Source organism: Paroedura picta, chromosome 8 (assembly GCF_049243985.1).
Source record: "Paroedura picta isolate Pp20150507F chromosome 8, Ppicta_v3.0, whole genome shotgun sequence".
Classification (NCBI taxonomy): Eukaryota; Metazoa; Chordata; class Lepidosauria; order Squamata; family Gekkonidae; genus Paroedura; species Paroedura picta.
Window position 1 is genome coordinate 41,674,657 of NC_135376.1, and position 8,008 is coordinate 41,682,664.

The following is an 8,008-nucleotide window of genomic DNA, read 5'->3' on the forward strand; positions in this document are numbered from 1 at the left end:
AATAGAGTTGGAAGGGACCTCCTGGGTCATCTAGTCCAATCCCCTGCACTATGCAGGACACTCATAACCCTATCGCTCATCCACTGTAACCTGCACCCCCTTGAACCTTCACAGAATCAGCCTCTCCGTAAGATGGCTATCCAGCCTCTGTTTAAAAATCTCCAAAGATGGAGAACCCACCACCTCCCAAGGAAGCCTGTTCCACTGAGAAACTGCTCTAACTGTCAGGAACTTCTTCCTGATGTTTAGACAGAATTTCCTTTGAATTAATTTCATCCCATTGGTTCTGGTCCATCCCTCCGATGCAAGAGAGAACAACTCTGTTCCATCCTCTATATGGCAGCCTTTTAAATACTTGAAGATAGTTATCAAATCCCCTCTCAGTCGTCTCCTCTCCAGGCTAAACAGACCAAGCTCCCCCAAGCCTTTCTTCATACGTCTTGGGGAGATTTCATGACAGATTGTGCTGTGGGGATTGCCAAAAATCAACAACGACCTCAGCAGGACTCTTGGATCCACATGAAAGCTTGCAATTTGTGAAGTCTGGCCATGCAGAAAGATAAACTTTAGCACACTTTTGTAAGCCTCTCTCATGCAAATCTCCAGCATGATGCAAAGGCCTGGAGTAAAACTTGCTTCATATAACATTGCTGGAGGCACAGATGACCCTCTTCCCATGTGGGTGCAAAATCCACTCTTATTTCTGCACACAGAAATGAGAATCCAAAATGGGGAGCAGAGAGGGAATGGACCAAGCTAAGTGGGAGGTTTTTGCCAATAAGCATGTCAGGATATATATAATCAGTGTGAGTTGTGTCATTCTGTTCTTCCTATAGTAGAGAAACTCTTTACGCTATCCCAGCGTCTGAGCTGTCTATTAGGTTTCTTTTCTTTGCTCTCCCTGTCTCTGGCCCTCTCAAAGTCTGTGCCTGATTTTCACTCTATGTTGTGTTTCTTTTTTCTTCCAGATATAATTACATCTTCATTGTGGGAAGATCTCAGTGGACAGTTGGAGGTCAATTTGAGTTTGGGAAGTTATACCTTGATTTGGGAAGTGCCGCCACATATGCAGTATTTTATGTAAGTGGTTGAAATATATGTGAGACTATAAAGAGCCACAAAGCAGTTTGTGGTATTGATGTTTTGCCTCTGGTTGTAAAAGTATATAACTAGAGGAATAACCTGCAGAGTGTTAATTCTGTGTAAAAGAGTTTTATTGCAGAATGAGTTAGTGGCAAATCTAAGGTATGAAGGGGGATCATGAAGCTTTTGTTTACCGACAGCATATTGATGATCAGTTGTAAAAGTGGAGCTACTTTAATAGATTTGCTTGCTAGCTTACAGAGCGGGTGAATGTATTGTTGTGACCATGAGATAAAATGCGTCATTACCATTTAGAAAAATAAGCATATTACTCTTGAAAAGTGAGTTCAGATACAAAGCTGATAATTTCTGTATTACAGCAAAGGGGTCACTGAAAAGTCCTCAGTTCTAAAGTGCATTTAACAGTTTCCATGTTCAGAGACAGTATAGCTGTGATATGAAATGTTCTGGGTTAGCAATAGGGAAGGTATCATACTTAACCTGTCTTGTTTTGGAACTTTCTTTTGGCATGTGGCCATGCCACAGATGAATGCTGAGCTAGGTGGACCACCAGCCTGATTTATCCAATAAAACAGTTCTCCTAAGAGGAGCATCATATAACATATATTTATAACACTGTATTGCAGTGGTCCCCAACCTTTATTAGACTGGGGACCGGCAGGGCATTGGGTCGCGCCCGCAGGGACCGCGCCCGCGCGGGCCACGCCCATGCTTCGGGCCGCACCCGCGAGCCGCACCCGCGGATCGGGCCGCGCCCGCGGATCGGGCCGAGCGGGCGCGGCCTGCACGGGCGCGGCCCGGCCCTGATTCCCTCCCCGCCCTCCCGCAGTAAGTACCTTCCTGGGCCGCAAGCTTGCGGCCTGGGAAGTTTTTTACTGCGGGGGGGGGGGCGGGAAGAGGAAGCCGCGGCCCGGCACCATGGCCTTTGCGGCCCGGCGCCGGGCCGCGGCCCGCAGGTTGGGGACCACTGCTGTATTGTATGGCGGAATTAGCAATACCATGGGTTTTCTTTTTAAAGAAATAAGATGAATGTGAGCTTTGCCATTGGCTTCCCCAGAAGCTGAATTACAGGTCCTGTTTAAGCCCCCCCGCCCCAACTATTTTACCTGAGAATACTCATATATGAATTTTTTATTTCCCCACATTCCCTGCACAAAGGCTTGTGCCCTAGGTTGTTCTGAGCTTAAGGTGGTCTTCCTTACATATTCCATTTATTTATTTAAATAATAACACTTGTCCTATACTTGGGTACAAGAAAATGTGCAATTATACAGTGTTTTGATCATCCACTGCAAAAATAAACTGCATTCCTTAGTTTATTGCAAGAATAAAACATTTTATTATCGTCCATAGCTAAGCTCTGGGATCAATAGCTGCAGTAGCTCAGCAGGAATCAATAGGTGACCTGGCATGTACTACTAAGACTTGGTTGAATGAACAAGGGGGTGTTGGTTTATCCCAATTGTGTCTGCCTGGTTTCGTGGCACTACAAAAGGCACCCTTTAGGGATTGGTTTATTGTGTTGCTATCACCTTGTCAGATGTCCTGTGACCTGTAACAAGCTCACCAGATCAGCAGTGTGTATTCTGGGTACTGGGCTCCTAAGACATAATTTTATTGGTGTATAGTCCATCCTCCCACCAAATAGTTTTGCTGCCCAAGCCAATGGAACTGGTCTCAAAGATGATGCTAGAATTCTTCAAACTCCTGATCTTGTGAGATTTCAGCATTTTTGCAGAGGATTTGCTGTCTGGAACAGCAAATGACCTTTCATGACCACCATGACAAGTTTAGGTCAGTTTCAGTTGATAGTAACCCCGAATAGCAGGTCATACACTGGATCTGATCTTCTGGGCAAGTCACGATAATGAGGATCTGTTTGCAAGAGAACTCTCTATTAGTCCATTGGCAGGAGTGGGGGTCTATTAGAATGATCTCTGCAGGAGTGGGGGTCATTCACTTGCCTTCAAGCTTGGGTTGTTCTTCTAAACTATGGCTCCGGTTGGCTGTTTTGGTAGTTTAGGCATTAATATTTATCTGTCAATATTAATGCTGTGTGTCCCGCAGCCATTTCCAGAATGTAGACTGTCAGGAAGTTGCTAGCTTTCTTCCATCCCAGCAGCATCTGAAATAAGGGAGCAATAGTGTGTATAACAGGTTGGATGCCAGTGGTAAGGACGAGGGCTCGTGGTTGGTCTCAATCTTTGGGATGATGACTCAATAAACAGAACTTGGCCTCCATCCAGAGCCTTGGATGCTATCCAACCAGGTCTGGGAACCACTGGCCTAATCCTTCTAATGGAGCCAGATCTGGACATTCCTGAGTAAGTTTTCAAGTGCTATGAATTCATACAGGATTCAAATAGCCACAAAGCTTCAAGAGCAACAGTAGATTTTAGAGGCATTATATAAATAGATGTATGATCTCACTAACATCATAGCTGGAGGCTCTATGAAGAGATATCAGACAGCAAAGGTGGAATAACAAGTTATACTTGAACTACTTCCTTCATCTCTCTGTTTCCGAAGCACTCAGTTATACAAAAATGTTGCCAACGCAACTCAACTTTTGAGTCATTCTTGACTTTGTTAAAAAGTTATGGCAGTTTTAAATACATTAAATGGCTTTAGCTACAGCATGGTTTGGAGTTACAGGTGCCAACAACCTGGAGAAAAACATTGTCCTATCTCTTTCACAGAGGCTTAATTTACACCCATGCTTTGAAAAGTTGTACCTGCCGAATAAACTACCATGCAAGGGGCAGGACCATTTTTCTCCAGGCTGTTGATAATCCTGTTTGGAGTGGTGGAGGTGATGTGTCTGAGTCTCCAGACAGTATTCCATGTTTGAGAGTCCTGTGTAATCCATAGGAAAGGCTGTAGTGACTAATTATAAGGGCAGACTAAATGTTAGTGGATTTAAAGACTTGGGCCCAGGTTTCTTGCAGCCACACAGCAGCCAAGGGGAATGGGTTCTTAAAGAAAAAGGAGAGGCCAAAGGGGTCTGACACTGTGGGAGGAAGGGTTTGGAAACAGCACTGGAGAAGAGTTATTTTCCCATTTTTGCTGCTGATGAAGTATTCTGTGGACATGAAACAGCAAAAATGGGGAAATAACTTCTCTCCAGCTATGCAGGCAATAGTAAGGTGACCAGATTTTAACATTGGTAAAGTGGGACACCATTGACCGGGGGGGGGGGTTCTTGATTTAAAATTTGGTCTATATGGAGGAACAAAAAGTTTCATAGAACACATAGAATGCAAAAATAGTATTTTAATATTTATTTTTTAATTTCAACATAAGTACAATTTGCCAGGTACCCCAGATGTCCCTCCAAAAGTGGGACAATCTGGTCACCTTAGGCAATGGCAAACTGACTCTGAATGTATCTTGCCTTGAAAACCCTATGAGTTTACAATAAGTCAGCTTCAAAAACAAAACAAAGAAACAAAAACCTCCTTATAGTAACTTAAACTAGTGTATCAAGTGTCTATCCCTTATCTGGGAGAAATCAATTATATTATTTTATATTATAAACAAGCATTCAGGAATTACTGTGCCATTAATTCTAGAAATGTTTTATGGTTTAAAAAAACAGGTTCATTTTTGTAACCACTTTCTTTTGCAAGGACAGACATATTTATTTATTTATTTTTATTTTTATATTTCTAGGACACCCCTCTCCAATGACAGTCTTCGACGGCTAACAACAGCTTAAAATTCCATAGAAAAATATAAACATTTACATTTAAAACCATATCAGTTAAAAATAACTATCAAAGGTTTATTGCAACCCTACAAAATAATGCCCCCCAAACTTCCTTTCAACAGCCTTGTAAGCACCCTTCCCCCTTTATCTAAGAACATGCTCTGTCACTGCGATCTGGGGGCAGATGGATTGAATTTAACCACCCAGGCTTAAGCTGTTCAAAAGCCTAGAACTACAGAGAACTGGGTTTATAGTGTCTGCATTTTTTTTGTTTGCAAGGTATCATTACATTTCTGAGATGTAATCCTAGCATACTTTAACATCCATGTCCTGAATAAGCAATCTGCATCTCAGCTGTTTTCTATGCATATTAAATCAATAGACCTGAACACTGTTGTTTAGAAACTTTAGTGCTGTATGATAAAAAATGTCAAACTGAAATCTACCCATCTTGTCTTTGCTAGGCTGTCTTGAAGGAGACATTGTAGAAACACTTTCGTCTGTTTGATTAGACTTTATGTCTGAGAAACAAAAGATCAACCTGTGAGGTTTTCTCTTGGAATTCCAAACTTTCTGTAATGCTGGTTTATAGAGCTTGGGGGCAGCACTGTCAATAATAATTGTGAGATATTTACAAACCAGTTGATGTTACAAAATTATGGGATTTTCCACACTCAGTTCTTTAGTTGTGATTCTGTCAGCAACATATCAAAACACCCTTTTATGAAGCATAACATCAGATCCTGAGAATTAAGTGACATTAAGTAGGAGAACAAACACACTTCCAGGACAGCAAGATGTAAACAATTCTTAACCATATATCAAAATAATACTCTTAAAGTAGATTTTTTTTTCCAGAATGAGGGAGGTTCTGGGCCATAGTATAGGACTTTTGCAGCACAAAGTAAGGAAATTACTTACTGTGTGGAAAGGGTTTGTATTCTCTTTCTTAATTCTTGGGTTTACACACCCCACAGGACTTCTGTCTCAAGTCCCAGGCACTAGCAAAAGCAGCACCTGGGTTTTGGCCACTGTGACCGTTTAAGCACTGGAGGTTTCATGCTGGGCTGGGAGTTTTAGTCGTGGCAGGTTGCCCCACCTCTTCCTGCACCCACATGGGGGAGCATTTGGCCCAGTGCACCTCATCCGCCCCTGATTTGTGCTCCTGCACGGGACCTGGGGCAGTGAAGTTCCCAGTTCATAAATGGTCTGTGTGACACAGAGTGTTGGGCTGCATGGGCCATTGACCTGATTCAGCACAGTTTCTGTTGCATTCTTAAGTTCTTAAACAAAACACATTGCTTATCCCGTCTTCTGCCCATCTCATAGACTTCTGTGTCATCTGCCTTCAGATCACTTTTTGTATCCTTGCAATGGATTTCAACCATTGTTCAGTTGATACAGAAGCCAACTTGGTGTTAATGTATAAGAAATAAAGCTGTAGCAATAACCACCAGGAATCTGAGGCCTGATGCTGACACAGGAGTGCCTCCAGTGGTCATATCTTAGCTGGGAAATTCCTGGATATTTGGAAGGGGGGGGGAGCTAGGAGAGGGCAGAGCTTGGGGGAGAGGGATTTCAATGAGGGTATAATGTCCAAAGAAGTTATTTTCTTCAGGGGAACTGGCCTCTGCCATTTTAGAGACCTGTCGTAATTCCAGGAGATCTTCAGGTCACACCCGAGGTTTGACAGCCTTAGTGGATGCGATGGCATCCGGATTCCAGTGGTGGTGGGCAAGAGGGGCCTCTCAACATTCACAAGTACTGTTGAAATGGGACATCACTTTTTAGGATGGTATGCCAGAGTCTGTTTGTTTGTCTATTAAATGAGTAGATAGTGGCAATGCAAATGCCTTCAGGTACTCCCTTTTCATTTAGACCCCCTCTTTTCTCCCTATTGAGGACCTGAAACAGATTATCACGTAATTCTTCCCTTCTCCACTTGATCCTCACAACAGCAACAACCTTGTGAGGTAGGTAGGCTGAGATAATATGTCTATCTTAAGGTCATCCAGCAAGCTTCCATGGTAGAGTGGGGAGTTAAGCTTCTTCTGGGCCTCAGTATGACTCTGAGCATTGTTCCATGCTGGCTTCCAGTGGCTGTAGCTTTCTTTATTCTCGAAATGTAAAGGGATGAGCCTTTTACCTAACACACTTGGAGGGTCAGTATTCCCATGAGAACTTACTTCCAGCCCACCCATGCTGCTGGCATGGCAAATAATACTGCCATCAGGAATCAAAACCAGGGGTTGCCTGTTTGTCTTGACACCAGTTCAGCAGTTGCCAAACTGTGAGTAAACAGGATCAAGCCTGCTTTCAGTTCCAGCCAGTTTGCTACTGTCATCTGAAGGGAAGTCCACAAGACAATCTGGGTTCAGAAGAGCCGGTTTCCTTACATATCCTGAACTTTGGCTTGAATCCTGCTTTAAAGGAGTACTTTTAAGCACCGAAGCGTCTAACTGACAACACATTGTGTTGCATTCAGAGGAAGCCAATGCTGTGTCATGAGTCGGACCATCATACACTAGCTTTTGGCGAGAGGACATGGGGTTAGACTGGTGTATTGAACTAGACAATGTGGGAACAACAAAGGAAGAAGAAAATCTATCCAGTATGAAGTTCAAAGTCACAAAATAAGAGAAATGCCGACAACTCTGGGATAGGTCATGTTTCCTGTGATGGTAAACATGACTGCAGGAATTAATACAGCTCAGCCTGTAGTTCCCAAATAGGGACAGAATCATAGAGTTGGAAGGGGCCACACAGGCCATCTAGTCCAACCCCCTGCTCAATGCAGGATCAGCCCAATGCATCCTCAAGCATCCAAGAAAAGTGTGTATCCAACCTTTGCTTGAAGACTGCCAGTGTGGGGGAGCTCACCACCTCCTTAGGCAGCCTATTCCACTGCTGAAGTACTCTGAGTGTGAAAATATTTTCCTGATATCTAGCCTATATCGTTGTACTTGTAGTTTAAGCCCATTACTGCATGTCCTTTCCTCTGCAGCCAATGGAAACAGCATCCTGCCCTCCTCCAAGTGACAACCTTTCAAATACTTAAAGAGGGCTATTACGTACCCTCTCAACCTCCTTTTGTCCAGGCTGAACATTCCCAAGTCCTTCAACCTATCTTCATAGGGCTTGGTCCCTTGGCCCCAGATTATCCTCGTCGCTCTCCTCTGCACCCTTTCAATTTTA

General features: G+C 43.4%; 1 long non-coding RNA gene across 1 annotated transcript; it reads left to right on the forward strand.

Moving 5' to 3' along the window:
* The first annotated feature begins 664 nt into the window (after positions 1 to 664).
* Positions 665 to 5,300, forward strand: LOC143842624 (uncharacterized). The gene is made up of 3 exons (XR_013233232.1): positions 665 to 806; positions 969 to 1,080; positions 4,777 to 5,300. It is a non-coding gene; the product is annotated as an uncharacterized LOC143842624 (long non-coding RNA).
* Positions 5,301 to 8,008: the final 2,708 nt, after the last annotated feature.